This window comes from Typha latifolia, chromosome 1 (assembly GCF_019914945.1).
Source record: "Typha latifolia isolate L0001 chromosome 1, TyphaL0001v2, whole genome shotgun sequence".
NCBI classification, from domain to species: Eukaryota; Viridiplantae; Streptophyta; class Magnoliopsida; order Poales; family Typhaceae; genus Typha; species Typha latifolia.
In genome coordinates this window covers 21,894,082-21,912,354 of record NC_133086.1, presented here as the reverse complement: position 1 = coordinate 21,912,354, position 18,273 = coordinate 21,894,082, and the positions used below count along the sequence as shown (strand labels likewise).

The window sequence follows — 18,273 nt, the reverse complement described above, 5'->3', positions numbered from 1 at the left end:
GAGCATGTGCACCCTCCTCTCTCAACCTCAATTTTTTTTTCCTGATTCTGACAAATATCACAACTAAATATCCAAAACAAATAACATGATCAAAGATTAATTTATCAAATTCATAACAGTCTGTTTCCTCATCTGACTGGATCAATTGCTCATCTAGAGAAGTGGAAGGAGTGCTACTAGCAGTAGCTCTAGCACTCCTTGATGATAAAAATTCTCCCGCACTTGATGCTTCTGTCACCATCTCCCAAGTTAATCCTTTACCTAGGAAGACCTCATACACTTGAGGATCATTATTCAACCAATCAATTGCATTATATCTCATGCCTGGCGACGTTGCATATGACTGGTTGTCTGTGGCCAACAGACTAAGGACCCCAATCGTAGACACATATTTCCCTCTCTACAATCATCACCGCCCACAGCGGGATAGTCAAGAGCCCTCAGCTCATCAATGGACGCCATGACCCTGCGTCATAGGGTACCGCTAGGTCTAAAACCCTTACCTCCCAATCATAGTTTCATATCACCAGTGTCTAGTTTTGACAGGGCAGTGTGATTGCCTGAATACCATTCAAGCTAACGACCTCAGACATAGATCATTTATCTCATAGGCACCATACAATGAACTCTACCCTTAACCTCGGGTTTAGTTAGTGAGGAGCACTGCCTAGTCAGGAATTAACTACGTGGTAATACGTGCAAGTAGTGCAATGATCAACATTATCAATCATATGGCATGTACATCAAGTTATCATACTCAGGTATGCACTGACAATCCATGAATAACTATGAAGCAGTAAAGTAAATATAATTATGCTGAACAATAACTAAATATTTGCACACGTGTGATTTGCATGTCATGAATTCATAAAGTCAACATCACATCAATGTTACACTATTCTTAGACTACAGAGAATTTACTTGTCTGACAAGTTTTCAAGTTAATCAACTTCAATCGCGCCACGGATCATCCTTGCATAGCACGGAGTCCATCTCGATAATGAAAGTAATAAAATATGAGCATAACAATTCTACCACTGAATAATTAAATAACCCTACTAACATCCGATATAGGTTTGAGTAGGTTCATCCAAAAATTCTTACCTTTATTAATCCAATAGAGTTGGTATATTATTATTATTTTTTGACAAAAGGCAAGAGCCCTGCTTCATTGAAACAAACTAACCAAACCATAACAACACAAGAGACCCTGAACTTAACAGTTCAAAAGGGTACCAGCAAACTACCGAATATCCCCTACTACAAAATATATCAAACATATTCAAAATTCAAACAACCAAAACAGGGGAACCAAAAATCCCAGCAACATATACCCAAACTATTTAGTTTCAAACAACAACAAAACACATAGTCTGCAACCAAAGCAACATCCTTCCCGATTATGCTGGTGCAAAATCCACCTTCTAATTCGAGATGTCTACCTCCTTAACCAGTTTCTTTGCCTTATTTATCCCTTCTTCTCCTCGTAACCGTGCCCAGGAAAAGAAGAGCGAGGTTATTTTCTATCGGATCTCGTTCCAATTTCAGGACTTTCTAGTAAACATTCTACTGTTACGTCCCAACCAAATGCTCCATATAAGGGCCGCAACCCAAATAGTTATCCATTTTTTCAACTCCTTGTTCTTAATCTTTATATCCTCCACAAACCAGTCTTTTGCATGACTCGGAATACAAGTCATTCCTGTGGTCATCACCACCCAACCAATAAGCTTCTTTGCATATTTACACCGACCAAAAAGATGATCCACCGTCTCCTCTTTTGAGCAAAACATACAGCCTATATTACTAGTCAATCCCTTTTTATGCAAATTATTCTTAGTTAGGATCCTATTTTGACACATTAGCCAAAGGAAGGCCCTGACTTTCAATGGGATTTTCATCTTCCAAATTCTTTGGTACGCCGAAGATATAATACCACCATTATTTAAGAACTAATGAAGGGATCTAACAATATAAACACTATTACTCGGGAACCTCCACTTTATCTCATCCTCCCTACTTTCCACCATATCTATCATATCCTGCTCATCCCTCTTGTTCTGTTCTGTGAGTTGCCTTCTATATCAAAGCTTCCAATTAATTCCATCAAAGACCTCATTTACCTTAACCTTATTCTCCCAAACAATATCAAAAAGTTATACTCTAGTGTTTTTACCATTCTTGACCTCCCTACTAGCCATACTACACTCCCCACACCAAATATTAGTCCAAAATCTAGTGTTTTTACCATTCTTGACCCCTCCCTACTAGCCCCAATTTGAAAATTTTTGCTTGTTTGCAAGATTCCCCTCCAGAATGGAGAGACCCTTTGAGAGTTGATCGGATTGAAATCCACCACTTTTTTCTTTTGATAGTACCTTTGCATGATTATTTCAGCCCACAACTACTTATCAGATTTGAGCAATCTCCAGTAAAGCCTTATTCATATCCAATCCCCAATTCCCAGCCCACCAAACTCTTTCTTCTTACACACCATTTTCCAATTAACAAGAGAGTATCCTTTCTTTTCTTCCTACGTCTCTTTCCACAGGAAATTTCTTCTCAGTTATCAACTCTATTTTTCACCCACACTAGATTATTGAAGAAGGAAAGATAATATAAAGGGGTAGCACTTAAAACCGAATTGATTAGAGTAATTCTTCCCCCAAGGGACAATAACTTCCCCTTCTAGCCCGCATGCCTCTTCTCAATCTTCTCAATTACAGGGAGCCAATCTTGCTTTCTCAACTTGTTGCCATGCAAAGGCAAACCTAAATATTTTATAGGCAACTTTTCCACTTTACAATTGAGTAAGTTTGCAAACTTTCTCTCTTGCTTAGGGCTATTACCCATGTAAATCAAAGAGCTCTTGGCAAAATTTATTTTCAAACCCTCAAAGAGCTCTTGGCAAAATTTATTTTCAAACCCTCAAAGAGCTCTTGGCAAAATTTATTTTCAAACTCGATGCAGATTCAAAGCAGTATAAAATAAATTTCAGCACTCCAATTTCTTTTTCATCCGCTCTCAAGAAAATCAGAGTATCATCAGCATATTGTAAATTTATAATCACTTTGGAGCATCTCTAATGCTGGCTCTATATTTGGAGAGGCTCCAAATATTGAGCCAAAAATGGAGCAAGAGCCTGGTGCACTCCAACGCACCGGGCTCTATATATGTTAAAATAATAATATAATATATATTATTATATTAGCTATTTTAAATTACTTAATAGACCATCTTAGCGTTATTATTTTTTAGTAAAAAATATATGGTTAGAAAATTCTCATCGAGATCTTTAAAATAAGACTAATATTCAATAGTTTTAGAAGTAATTTTAAATTACTAATTTTTTAATTAAACGCATCGAAATTACATGCTCGACATAGGAAGATCCAAGATAGGCTTATTTTGAGCTTCGAAATGCACTAATTGAACACTTATGGCAGAGGCACGGGAATGAATGAATATAAATTTTAATGTAATTTTTATTTGATGTATTTTATTTTTAACGTATTTCATGTTTGATGTATTTCATATCTAATGTATTTTAATTTTTAATATTTACATTGGGGATAATTTTGAGTAATTATATTTTAGGATACATAATTTATTAGACTCATTTTTATAAATAATAAAAAATTTAAAATTTAAATTAACTCAAAAATAATTTAATATTAGACTCATTCTAAAGGTCTCGATGAGACCTTTCTAATGGTATTATTTTTGTTAAAAACCGATTAGTAAAACTAATTATATACTCTGTTTAACTAACTAAATTATTTAATAAAGGATACCAATGGAATTAAAATTATTGAATATAACAAGTATTGAGCAATTTTGGCATTTTCAAAAAGTTCATATGACAAATGGAGCCCGGCTCCATTTTCATGGTGGGGCTCCAAATTTGGAGCCCCACTATTCCTAGCTCCAAATTTGGAGCTAGGTTTAGAGCCCCATTGGAGCTCAACCGGACTCCAAATTTGAAATTTAGAGCCCGGTTGAAGTTGCTCTTAGGCGTCACATCCTCTCCAAAACCTCTCAGCAAACCTGCCTCTTTTGCCTTGCCTCTTCAGGCCATCCGCAGCTAAGACAAAGAGATAAGAGGATAATGGATCCCCTTGCCTCAAACCATTTTTGCATCGAAAGTAATTGCCTAACTCCCCATTAAGCATAACTGCTGACCAACCAGTAGTCACTGCCTGCATCCCCATTAAGCATAACTGCTGACCAATCAGTAGTCACTACCTGCATCACCCACATAATCCAATCTTTCGGAAACCCTCTTCCAACCAGAATATCACTCAGATAATCCCACCTAACTTTATCATATGCTTTCTCAAAGTCCAATTTCAGTAAAATACCTTCCTCCTTTTTCTTCTTAGCCTCAAAAATAATTTCATGCGCACATGCTTTTCCATCTAAAATATATCTTTATTTGATGAAAGCACTCTGGTAATCTTCTATAAACCAGCCCACCATTGACCTTGCAGAGTCTAGTAGTCGGAACTTTAGTCACAATTTTATAGTTGCAGTTTAGTAAACTAATTGGCCTGTATTCCTCTACTTTCTCAACCCCAACTCTCTTAGGAATTAACACCAACATTGCATAGTTTAATCTATGCAATCCTTTCTTTCCTTCAAGTAAATCCTGAAAGATCTTCAATAAATCTTCCTTTAGCAGACCCCAGAATTTGTGACAGAATTTCATATTGAAGCCATCAGTGCCAGGAGCTTTATTAGCAGCCATATCAAAAACAACTTTATTAACCTCCTCCATAAAAGGCTGAATCAGCCTGCTTTTATCCTCGTTTAACTTCCCATTCTCCCAAATATCCTCATTCAATTTGAGTCTCCAGATATCAACCTCACCAAATAACTTTTGGTAATACCCAATTATATGACTTTTAATTATACTCATGTCATTCACATACACTTCATCTATTAACATTGAACAAATAGTATTTTTCCATCTCCTACCATTTGCAATCATATGAAAATAAGTAGTGTTATTATCACCTTCCAACAGCCACTTATGTCTAGATCTCTGCTGCCAAAGCAATTCCTCTTCTTTATAAAGCTGATTTAATCTAAGGATTAAATCAGCCTTGAAATCAAACTCCTCTTTAGTAAGTTGCCTCTCCTCAATAATTTCCATACCATTCAGGCTCTCAAGCCAATTTTTTTTTTGAGCCTGATCCTTTTTCCTGTTATTTTTACTCCACCCTCTAAGTCCTTATCGAACTTTCTTTATTCTCATCGTCCAATTTTCAATAGCCAGATGACCTCCCTCAGGAACTACATTTATCCACCATTTTCTCACAAGTTCCTCAAAATCTTCCTTACGAAACCAATAATTCTCAATTATATAAAAATATTACTTTTTTATCCCTTCAACCCAGTATCAACTAGTAAACATGATCAGAGCAAATGCGTGGCAAAGCCTTGAGCAAAGTTATAGGATACATAATGCTCCAATCATTTGTCACAAAAACTCTATCCAACAAGGCCGGCACCGAGGCCCTCTCATGTTTCACCACATAAATTTCCTTCCACACAGCTTAAGCTCAATCAATTTCTGATCATTTAATGCTTTGTTAAAATACTTCCTCTCCTTTCTACCACCTGCCCTACCTTTTCTATCTGTGCTGAATCTGGTGGGCATTAAAATCACCACCAATAATCCACTTCTCTCCTATCCACTCTTTTATTTTATTCAATTCCTCCCATATAGTGATCTTTTCCTCCCAAGACTGCGGCCCATACACATTTGCCAATACCCATTCCATTTTATTATCTCTGTTCATCACATGCATTGCCATAGCATTTTTAAAATTCACGCTATCTAGAACCTCTAACTTGTAATCATGAATACCAATCATCATCCTATCCGAACGACCAGCATGAATTCCCAGGAGGTAATTTGACCTCCTCCCAAAGCTTTCATGCTCCTATCACTGTTTCATGTATCGCTACTGCGAGCGAGAGTAGGGGGGATCAGGCAGTGAGCACACTGATACCCGATCCAGTGGAGGAGATACAGGCATACAAGCCAGTGCATGTGTTGGCGAGATGGAGGCGTCATCGGAAAGGTCGACTAGAGACTAAGATTTTAGTGGAGTGGCTCGGACGGCATTCCAACAAGGCGACATGGGAGTCTGAGGAGGACATCATGGAACACTTTCCGAACATCTCACCTTGAGGTCAAGGTGACGGAAGCGTAGTGGATTGATATAACTAGAGCTGGATCAAGTTGTATTGGAAGAAATAAATTTATTTTAGAAGAAAATAAGGCTTTTTGTCATGGGGCGTTCGAACGCCTAGGACCGCATTCGAACGCACTATGCGAGCGCCTGCATGCATTTACAAAAATAGAGAATGGAATTTGTGCGTTCGAACGGCCTTATTCGAACGCCTACACACATTCACAAAGACAGACAACGGAAATTTAACATTTGAAAGGCCTCAGGCGTGTTCGAATGCGTCGCGGCTAGAACACTTTATTTTTAGAGCTTTATTTTTGTTGTTTGGGTCCAAAGGGTAGCCTCTAAGTATTGTGGAGAGCACCCTAGTTAGGTTATGTTATGAAAACAATTTTCTTTCTCCCTCTCTCTCTCTCCTTCTGTTCTTGCCTTAACTTTTTATCTTCCCTTAGCCTACATTGGTTAGATCCTTCTCATTTGTCGCTGAAACACCAAAACCTCCAAATACACGTGTAAACCGCGTGGGTAAATTCCCCCACACAGTGTATCACATGACCTGTCAGTAATAGGATTTCACACAAGGCACACAACAACACAAATTCATACCATAAATAAACTCAGCCATAAGAGTCTGTATACAAGTTCCACAGGCCACAATAAGCCTTCTAGATACACATCCAAAATATAATGCTAAAGTCCAAAATACATTGTCAACCATAACGCCCTCGCAGGGGCTCAATAAAACTAATAGACATACTAAATAGAAAGACATTTACTCCTCGCTACCCATACCTACGTCCCCTAACTCTGAAATAATGCCACCAAGAGGTGGCGAGCTCACAGCCCAACGAGTAGGATCCATATAATATAAAATAATGAAATCACATGTGCATATCCAATGTATGCCTATATTTGCTAGCAATAACAATATGCTTGTTGAAATGACTTATCATGAGTTACTAAATCAATGCAATCGATAAATATTACCAGTCACTATCCTTGAACATGTTAGTTCATAAACGTATCAGGATAAGTCCACACAGATGTATACGGCTTGATACAATCTCTTATTCATACAAATCTCAATCATAGTATTTACATGTTATGCATAGCAATAAAAGAGTATTTTAGTCATGTCATGCCTACCAAAGCATTAATCATATTTATCATAGCTCACCGAGCTATTTACCACACAGGATAAATACTCTCAAGAAAATTATCCATCACATAACCATCCATCATCTCATACATCGAGGGGGGATATATACACATCTAGCGGTAATGCATTACCGCCATCTACACGTGTATGGCGGCACTACATGTGACCGGTTGTCTGTGGCCATTAGACTAAGGACCCCGGTCGTAAGCCCATATCTCACTCTCTCTAAATCATCACCGCCCTCAGCGGGAGAATCGGGAGCCCTCGGCTCATCAACGAACACCCTAACATTGTGTCGTCGGGTACTACTAGAGATATATCCCCGTCTCACAATCATGTTCTTCTATCATTATAATCTAGTCCTGACTATGCAGTATAATTATCTGAACGCCACACAGGCTCCCGACCTCAGGTGTAGGTCGCTAATAGTATAGTCATATAAGATACACTCTACCCTTAACCCTGGGATGAGTGAGTAGGGGCACTGCCTAGTCAGAACTTAACTACTAATGATAGGTGAAAGTGGTGCAGTGTCTGTAAGTGTATAAGGTATGTCATAGTCATCATGATCGTTACATTTTATATTCACAATAGATATTTATGCAAGGGTATATCATACAAGATACATGTAGAGCATCATTACTAATGCATATGCTAGCATTCTCATAAAATCATGATGAGTAATCTATCAATAACTGCACATGTCAAGATACATCATAGTACACTAAATGCATGTACTAATACTAACATTCCTGCAATATCATGGAAGGTATAATAACTGTAACTATATTATTCTAGACTTGTATCAACTTTACTCGCTTGGAGGTCTCCACAGTACATTAAATCTCCTCAGCCAGCCGGCTCCTCCGGAATACCAAAATTCTCCTCACACAGTGTCAATTCTAAATTTCACATGATAATAAATTGTCATTACGGGGGGTGGTTAGGCTGATTAATCAAGTGGAAGTAGATAAATAGGGTTATAAGGTCCAATTGGTCCCAATTGGGCTAGGCTCAAACCTAATCCAATAGGCAAAAGAGCCTTGGGGAGACAGAGGAGACGAGAAGCGGAGGCTCAGCGCTGTCGGTGGCCCACGCTGCCGGTAGCCCGCCCTCGGGTCGGCAGCTCGCAACCCATTTGAGGAGGGAAGGGAAGGAAAAGAGGAGGGCTCGACGGGCGTAACCCACGCCGCGGAGGAGCCACCGCCCGTCCTCCCCGCCTACGGGGGAGCGGGAGAAGCTCGCCCCGCGGCTGTGGTGGCCGACGAGGAGGGAAGGGAAGGAAAAGAGGAGGGCTCGACGGGCGTAACCCACGGCGCGGAGGAGCCACCGCCCGTCCTCCTCGCCTACGGGGGAGCGGGAGAAGCTCGCCCCGCGGTTGTGGTGGCCGACGAGGCAGCGAGATGAGCTCCATGGCCGGCGGCCATGGAGGTCTCTCCTTCCAACACAAAGGCTCGAAGCCCGTCCAGAGAGCCCCTTTCCCGGAGATCTCAGACCGACGCGGGGTCCTCGACCGCCGAGGTGATGGCGAGAGGGAGGGGAACTAGCTACCGAATTTTTAATGACGAGGTTGAGGCTTACCGCGATCCGCGCGCTCGGCTTCGGTGGCTCCGACGTCGGCAACCCGAGAGAGAGAAGAGGGAGAGAGGTAGTGAGATGGGGGGAGAAGATGGGAGTTGGGATGGCTGCGGTGAGGGGAAGGAGATAATGGAGGTGGGGAGGGTGGCGTGCACGGCAAGGGAAAAAGAAGAAGAAAGGAGAAGAGAGAACGGGGGGTGGCAGGCTCTGCGCGTGCGTCAGGGATATTTTTTTTTAATTTAAATTGGAGTGTTACAGTCGCAGCCCTACTTCTTCTAGGAGCGACTCTTCTTTCCCTTCGTCTGATTCCCTTCTCTAAGCGCAAATATCCCTATCCAGATATCTTCTTCTACCACTCCCATCACCATCAAGAACTCCCTTCAATCTGAATATCCAACATATCCCTCATCAGTCCGGTTCGTTTCACCTTGTCAAAAAAAAAAAGAGAACATAAATAACCAAAATATAAGATAAAGAGAGGCAAAATTGAGATTCTGATACCAAATTGAGAATGATGAGCAAATCTGATATATGGCACAATAGAGTAACCAAATGCAAATATAGTACTTGATCTTTTTCTCAGTAATAAACATGGCAAAAACAAAAGGCATAAACATGAACTTCAAGAAACAAATATTGAAATTGTTGTCAGATGAAAAACTATAGGGGATTGACCTTCCACTCGTGGGATATCCTTACCTTATAGTGGTAATTAAGAACAAAGAAATTATTTAAAAATAGGCGTGCGTAAACAAATTAAGCCAGCTTTGGACTGTCTCATATATTTAAAATGGTTACTAAAGTGAAGCCAAGATTTATGTTATAAGAGTCAACAAATTCCGTGTGGTCATAAATGACCTGAGAACAATCAAGACACCAATATATAAGAAAAAAAGAACATCTGCCGCCTTTTCTTTTCTTTTCTTGCGGGGCATTTCACATTTGTTACCACTTACCACGACAAGATCATAGAAGATGAGCTACTTACTGCTAGCCGCTCATTTTTAGTACACAAAGAAGAGAAAAGAAAACATAAGTTTAGTGTTTACAGATCGGAGGAGGAAAGATTTCTGATCTAGCAATGACAACATGAACAGCTAACCTAGATTGTTGTGAGTAAATAAAGCGATACTAGATGATACATCTGAAAAAGAAACACACAAGGAGGCAAGCTACTCCATAACTCATCTTAGCTCTTCTTTCTCAAGAAAAAATGAGTAAAAAGGTAGCAAGAGAGCTGTTATCTTTTCATCAGAACAACTAAATAAATTGAGCTAGGAACCCTAGACAAGGATGCTAAAAGAAAAGATCAAAGTAGTTCAGACAAAAGAAGCAATAAAAACTTTTCAAATTATGAAAGCGAAAGCTAGACGAATCATAGGGTTTTACCCAACACTTCCAAACTCGTAGAGCTTGCCTCAGCTGGAGAAGATGACGAGAGCGGTAGATAGGGGCGGCTGTAGAGATTGGCGAGAGAGGAGGCAACAGGAAAATTTTTCCCCATTTTGAAAGTTTGGATGCTGCGGCTAGAGAGTGGAGGATAGCTTAGTTGGTTTGGTAGGGTAGAATAGTTAGGGTTTTTATTTTTTAGTTACTTTATATGTATATATGGGTTCGGGTTAGCGGGTTGACCCGACCCGACCCGTATACTTAAACGGGTCAATAATATAAACTCGAACACGACTCAAACTCGACTATACTAAATCCAAATCCAATTAAGAGTCGAGTTATTGGGTCGGGTTAAATTTTGCTGCCCATACCTCATTTATACCACACCACCATGTATCCAAATAAATAAATAAAATATGACTAATAACTCTAATACACCCCCTCTAAAAACCTAAAAAAAAAAGTGATGTGGATCATAAATCGAGTTTCCTAAGACGACGCTCAAAACGCGGAAGAGGAAGATTTCGTGGTCTGCAATTTGGTCCTCAGCGTGAGGCAGTGGAGAGAAATTATGCCAGCCCGGTACTCTTGGCAAGTGTAGTGTATATCGATTTCAATGTGCTTCATCCTCTCATGAAAATTAGACTTCTCAGCGAGCATTTTAGCATTGTCATTGTCGACATGAAGAGTTGGGAGTGGCAAGAGAACACCTATGTCACTAAGGAGGCGATGGAGCCAAAAAAATGTCCTTAGTCACAACACAACACGATACTCAGAATTAGTTTTGGAGGGACAACATTCTGCTTCTTGCTATGCTAGAAAATCACAGAGTCTCCAAGAAAAATACATAAGCTAGTAGTAGACTTTTGATCAGATTTGTCACCAATATAATTTGCATCGGAATAAACGCGTGATACCAAAATGAAAGTTGATAGCATGAAAAGAGGGCAATTGATGGTGCCATGAAGATATCGAAAAATACGCATGAGAGCAACATAATGAGCTTGAGAAAAAAGCTTCAGGGCAAACCCTAATCTCAACTATAGAACCTTTAACTAGTAAACTTGGCGATGAATAAAAAGAAAGCTAAAAAAACAACACAAACACGCACGATTTACGTGGAAAACCCCAAACTAGGGTAAAAACTAGGGATCTTTTACGCTAGGATCAAATCAACCACTAATCAAAAGCAAGTACAAGAACTGTTTACATATTATTCGCTGAAACCCACAGCTATATTTGAAGATCTCTTGTTTGCTAGATCCCGCGATGATATTTGAAGATCTTTTACGCTAGGATCAAATCAACCACTAATCAAAAGCAAGTACAAGAACTGTTTACATATTATTCGCTGAAACCCACAGCTATATTTGAAGATCTCTTGTTTGCTAGATCCCGCGATGAGTTGCTTCTAGTGGTGGATGACTCCAATCTCTTTGACCCTTGAGATTAAACTGAATCTTATCTTAGTAACCCTCAAGACAAGTTGCACGACGCTGCAACGATAAAGAACAATCTTTGAATGCTCAAAACATGTAGCTTCTTGATCAATGAAGAACTTCCACTCAAATCTTTTCCAAAGCTTCAATTCTCGTTCTCTAATCATTTCTCATCTTCAAGGCTCTTAAGACTTATATAGGTTTCCAAGGATAGATGAGAAACCTAATTTAAGTCAGCCCAAAATAGATCAACTTCGTAGGTGCATTTGAACGCAAGAAGAACCGTTCAAACACACATAGCATAAGTAGTCCAAACAGCCAAGGTCGTTCTAATGCCCGCAAGGCGCGTTCAAACGCCAATTAAACCCCACTTCTCTCGGGAACACGCGTTCGAATGCTTCTCACATCGTTCAAACGCCTGTTAAATGCCACTGCTCTCGGGAAAAACATGTTCAAATGCTTTTGAGGCCGTTTGAATGCTAGTTAAATGCCGCTGCTCTCGGGAAAATATTTTCGAACGCTTCTAGTTTTGTTCGAATGCCTATTGAACTGCTCCTCTCGGGATATTGCGTTTGAACGCCTCCAAAGGCCGTTTGAACGCCTAAACACTAGAACATTTTGACGGTGACTTTTAAACAATTCTATTATACCATGCTCTTTATAAAAATCTATCGATACAAATAAAATAGAATTTTGTTCACATAATTGCCAATAAAATAAAGTTACTCATGAAGGGTGAGGGACTCAATAAGAGAGCGGTCTGGAGGGGCAAAGAAAAATTGTAGAGAGAGAGTGTCCATGGGAAGAGGAGTATCAAGCATGTGAGGGGCAAATGGTGGGGTTGGACTAGGGACATCTAAGGGAACGAAAGATAAGGGTAGGTAGAGGAAAAGTACTCACTAAGACGAAAAGTGAGAGCCTGGTATTTTGCCAACCTACAACCAGTACAAGGAGACAAATAAGAAAAACGATTACTACCTAAGGACTTAAACAGGGATAAGGTCTTGAGATACCTACTCGATACATAATCTAAATGCTAATACCACAAGTTTGAAAGAGAGAGACGAGTGACAAGACAAGCTGTGGGACGAAGTAGAGGAAGATGAAGTTGATCGAAGTTGTAAAGCCCGTGAATCTTTTGGCCTGTAGATGAGTCTTGCGCAACACAAGAAGTAGAAGTGAAAGACGCAATGTAACAAGTCAGAAATTTGAGTAATAGAAACAAAACTCATGGTAAGACCAAAAAGCAGGACATCGGCTAAAGTAAAATGGCTAGTGATATCCGTGGTGGGGGTAATGTAACCAATGTAAGGTCAGGTAATAGGTCCTATCAACAGTGTGAACATGAGGAAGTACGAGAGGAGTAGGGGTGAGACTAGTGAAAATAGAAGCCACCAATCATATAATGTGAAGCGTTAGAATAAAAACTCAGGGTTTAGTCATACTAGAGGCAGTAGAATCAGAATTAGAGGCACCAGTAAAGCCGAGAGCTCTGTGAATGAGCTGTTGAATTTGCTGTAGCTTTGCATTGCTGAAGGCGAAACTAGTGGAAAGATCCGATGAATCGATTCTTGGGGCATCGATTAAAGGAGTCAAGCAATTCTCATCCTTGCTTCATCCTCCTTTGCCAGAGTGGAGAGCGAGCTTAGGATGAAAACGGTAGCGATGAGCAGCAAGATGACTAAGATGACCACAACGAGTGCACAAAGGGGCGCGATGAGCGATGGTTTCATCACACATGAGTGGCGCAAGTAGTAGTGGGAATATTAGTCATGAGTCATGAGTCATGATTAGTAGAGGAGCAAGAGAAACACCTAGCACACTCTTTCTGATAGCAAAAGGTGGAGTATAGAAGACCTGCTAAGAAGAAGTTGCCTAAGCTCCTCAGCCTGTAGATGAGCGATGACACTTTCCAAGCTCGAGGAGCAGTGCAACAGATGGCGATTCAGATCCCAAAACATTGGACATAGAGCTGCTAATAAATCCATCAATCGATCCTCGCAGTGGTGGCACTATGCAGCCACGGAGTCAGAGGAGCATGGAGTAGGCTTCATTAATGTAAGCTCATGCTAAATGTCAATCATGTGAGCCTAAAATTACTGAATAGAGAGTTAACCATGTCTAGCCTTCAGGATGTTGTGACGGAGCTGAAACCAACAAACTAGACTCGATTGATTGAATCGTCGACCGAGATGAGTCCAGACAGCTTGAGTTGAAGGTAATGTTTGAAATTGAGGTCGAACCGATCAGTCGACCTACAAGATGAGATAGGTGTAAACCTCCATGTCATGTAGAGTCCACTCGGCATACTCAGGGGAAGGATTCTCCGATTGAACAATTTTAGGGGTGTCAGACTCAATAGAAGTCATAGTGATGGTTTGAATGGTAGTACGAGGGGGTGCACATCCCACAGAGATGCCGTCAATGTGCCCGAAGAGACATCGCGCACAGAGGACTATCTCAATAGAGGATATCCATGTGATCCAATCACTTTGAGTGACAAGTAGAAAGCCAACCAAGAATAAGCTCTCATAATCGACTGGAACATGAGACACCAATGGAAGAGATGGCAATTTATCAAACATCTTGAAATTTTCCTACTCAAGCCTTTAGTCGAACATTTATGAGCATAAACTTTGAATAGTGCTGCTAAAAGAGAGCTACTTTTGTCGAACATTTGGTGAGCACTTGCTCAAAACAGAGCTGCTGAAAAATAAAAGTTTGACGCAGTGAAATTTTCTCGAAGATTTGGTGGGCACTCCTTGAAAACAGTGGTATTGCTGCTGAAAAGAAGAAACAAGACCACGGTGGCTGCTCGATAATAAATGACAGCTGTGGTGGTTATTGGAAAGGCTGTTGTGTGCTGCTGCGGCTGGACAGAGAATGGTGGCTGTGCTGTGCTGAACACAGTGGTTGCTACAGCTGCAGCGGTTCTTGCTACACTTTCAAAGAACGGTGAGGAATAGAGCACGCGCAGAGAGAGAAAGTGGCAGGATGCTTTGACTTCAGCTGAGCCGAAGGAGATTGGAAAGCTCATGACGAGATGCCTCGACTTCGACTGAGCTTGAAGAGGTTGGAAAGCTCATGACGAGATGCCCAAACTTCAACCAAGGGGGAGGAAGGCAGCAAGAAGACCGGACGAAGTTGGTGGCAGCTCTCGAGCTTGATGAGGCTGAAAAACTCACAATTGCTGCGGCTGTAGCTGCTGGTGAGCTTGAGGAGGCTGGACATGCTTCTAACGAAGTTGGTGGCAGCTCTCAAGCTCGATGAGGGTGAAGGAAAATAAATCGAAGAGGGATTTCAAGTAGTGAATATTGAGAGGTTGTTGGATAATGAGAGATCTAACTTAAGGAAGATATCCCTAGAGATCGAGAAGCTTTGATACTATGAAACAATATGAGGCTTAATTCTAGAATGGGTTAAGAGGAGAGAATGAGAAGAGAGAATTTGGTGAAAATTATTATATATATAATGAAAAAAGGGGCCTTAGCCCTATTTATACAAATCCAAATAAATAAATACAATATGACTATAATAACTCTCTAGGTACAATTCATAAATCAACATAAATATACTATGCTTAAAGTATCATTTAACTACTCGTATTAAATTCCTACCTTTATATACGACCCCCCCAAATAACCTCTTAACTCTTTGCTTCTCTTTACTTCTTTCTCTTTTCCTTTAAGAAGATGGTTGTCATTTAGGGGAGAGAGGGAAGGAGGGATATCTACCTAGTACATTCCATGCCACAACAAGCTGTCCAAAGAAAGATAACCAAGTAATTGGAAGACTATTGATTATGGCATAAAGAAGCAAATGCAAAATTTCCCATGGAAATTAATAAGCACGTACTTAAAATTTAGAAGCTTTGTGTCAACTTGATTTTGGAATTATGACCGGCGATGTACCCGAATAGGCTTGAGATACACAACGTTTTAACAGTAACTGTTAAACTCCATAATATAAAGAATTCAAAATTTATTTAATAACTCTAAATGCTTCTAAAGATATAAAGATATTCAAGTTATACGATCAATATTTTCCAAATGAAACTAAGGCAACAAATAGTTTCTAAAATTTAAAATTAAAACTACTACAATCTAAAATATTAAATAAGCTTAACAAGCTAACAACTTAAACTTAGTGGGTGAATCCACCCAAAAGCCAGTAAAACCAAAGTTTATATGATACGATATTAACCAGAACTCGACAATTAATAACAATAACTAGCATGCTCATAATGTGAATAATAAGCACAAGTAACAATAATTTAATTAATAAGTTGATAACATGCTCAATTTTATTATGCATAACTTTTCAATCTCAATAATGTCAAATGTCTCATTTCGAGACTATGCTCGTTGATCCACATCAACTGTAAGTCATATCGAGATGGCGTTTAAGTCTTTTTCTCATAGCTGATCTGGTTAGGATCATTAAGAGGTGTCATCACGTGATAAACTTAATTTATATTTTTCACTAATCGTTGAGAAAGATTGAAGTCACCTTAAGGAGATTTTTAGTCCAGCATGTGAGTATTCATTAACCTCACTAAAGTCACCTACGGATCATAGGTCTGTTTTCTGGATTTCAAGATAGGTTTAAGTCATCATAGAGATATGCATAGAGAAAATCTAGCCTGAAACTATTCTCAAATATTACCTACTTATTAGTTATTACTATTGTTTTGCTAGCTATCCATGATAGAAAATATTTGCCACTTACATGAAAATAATAATACATGAACATAGCATTTCATGAGCTATTATATTTCATGTAATAGTGTATGGCACGAAGTATAATACTGCAAAAATATAGTACAATGGTATAATAGCATGAAATACATGACATATTACGAAACAATTAAATATGTTAGTGAATCCACTCACTTGAGGTCTTAGTGGAATAGCTCAAATCAATAATCGACGTAAAATTCTTCACCTTTATTCACAATAAAATTTATACTATAATTTAACAATAAACATCAATTCTAGAATTAACGATAAATGCTTAGTTTTTAATTGTGCTAAAATAAAGCCCAATACTTGACTGGCTCGTAACCCACAACACTCTATAATTGGTTGGGCCCAAGGCCCAAACTGAAACCAAATTGGGTTGGGTTGCTAATCTCAGCCCAGATTGGGCCCTTCTAAGCCCCCAATCACCAAGCTCACCCAAACCCAACTTGGGTTTAGGCAAAACCACTTGCAAGTTGAGACATTTGATCCTAAACTATAATTGTTCTCTCTTGATGGATAAGGAGAGGGGGAGGATGCAAGCTAACAAGCCCTCTATTGGGACTCTAGCCCTAAATTGACAATGCTAATGCAAATCTTGCAACCCCAATAACCCACACGAGATGGAGGGAAGTCAGCGAAGGCAATGATCGAATTCTCCAACAAAACCACAAGAATATCGAAAAAAAGATGGGATATTTTTTTTTCACCCCCTAAACTATCACCCATTTTTCACAATGACTTTGTAAGTTTTTTTTAGTACATAATGACCCCCTAAAATATTAGAAATACCTCACTTGACCCCTTCCGTTAGGGGATCATTATATACCAAAGAAAGTCATGGGGTTATTATGTACCAAAAAAATATTCAGGGGATCATCATAGAAAATGGTAATAGTTTAAGGGGTGAAAGGAGAATTACCCAAAAAGGATTCAATAGACTCCTCACAAGGAGGATAACCGATCCAAATGGGTGGACGTGATCGATACCGCTGCTGACGGCCAGATGCAAGAAAGGAACATATTGTTGGGAGGCTACATGGTGTAGCCTCCCCTAGATGCCTAGAGTGCCCGAGGAAGGTACCCACTAAGAAACTACCTAATTAAATTGAAATTAATTGTGATAGATGAAAGACCCACAGGCAGATATCGTGGTGCTCTCCAATCACTCCGTTGATGCTCAGACATTCAACTCCTAAGAAACTACATAATTAAGAAACTACCTAATTATACTGAAATTAGCTGTGATAGATGAAAGACCCTCATGTGGATATCGTGGTGCTCTCCAATCACTCCGCCGGTGCTCAGGCATTCGACTCCAATAGCTCATACTCTGGTGAGGGGAAAGGAAGAAGAAGAAGAAGAAGAATAAGAGGAAGAGGACAATTGCGGCTAGGGAGAAAGGAAGTAGGCTAGGGTTTTTATAGAAGAGGGTTTAAGAGATCAGCACAATTTCTCCTCGATGGATCCGTCGAAGAAATTGCACGCAAGACTTCTCCCAGAGGGAGAAGAAAGCCCATCTTTTTTGGATATAACACTTTGTCTCCTCCCTTTCTAAGTATAATAATAACTTGAATTAATTATGCAAATGAGAAATCTAAAAGAGAGATTTTAGGCCTTATTAACCAATGAGGAAACATAGGATTTTAATTCAGGAAGAGAGAAATTTTAGGAATTCTAAACCAATTAATCAATTGGAATTTCAATGGATAAACTAACTATGAAAGGAACTTACCCAAACCAGAATTTGAATAGCTTACTAATTAGGA

General features: G+C 39.6%; 1 protein-coding gene across 7 annotated transcripts in view; it reads left to right on the top strand.

Annotated features, from left to right (window-relative positions):
- LOC140780730 (cleavage and polyadenylation specificity factor subunit 3-II) overlaps positions 1-18,273 on the top strand; it is a 50,584-nt gene that overhangs the window by 30,103 nt on the left and 2,208 nt on the right. The window lies entirely within an intron of this gene.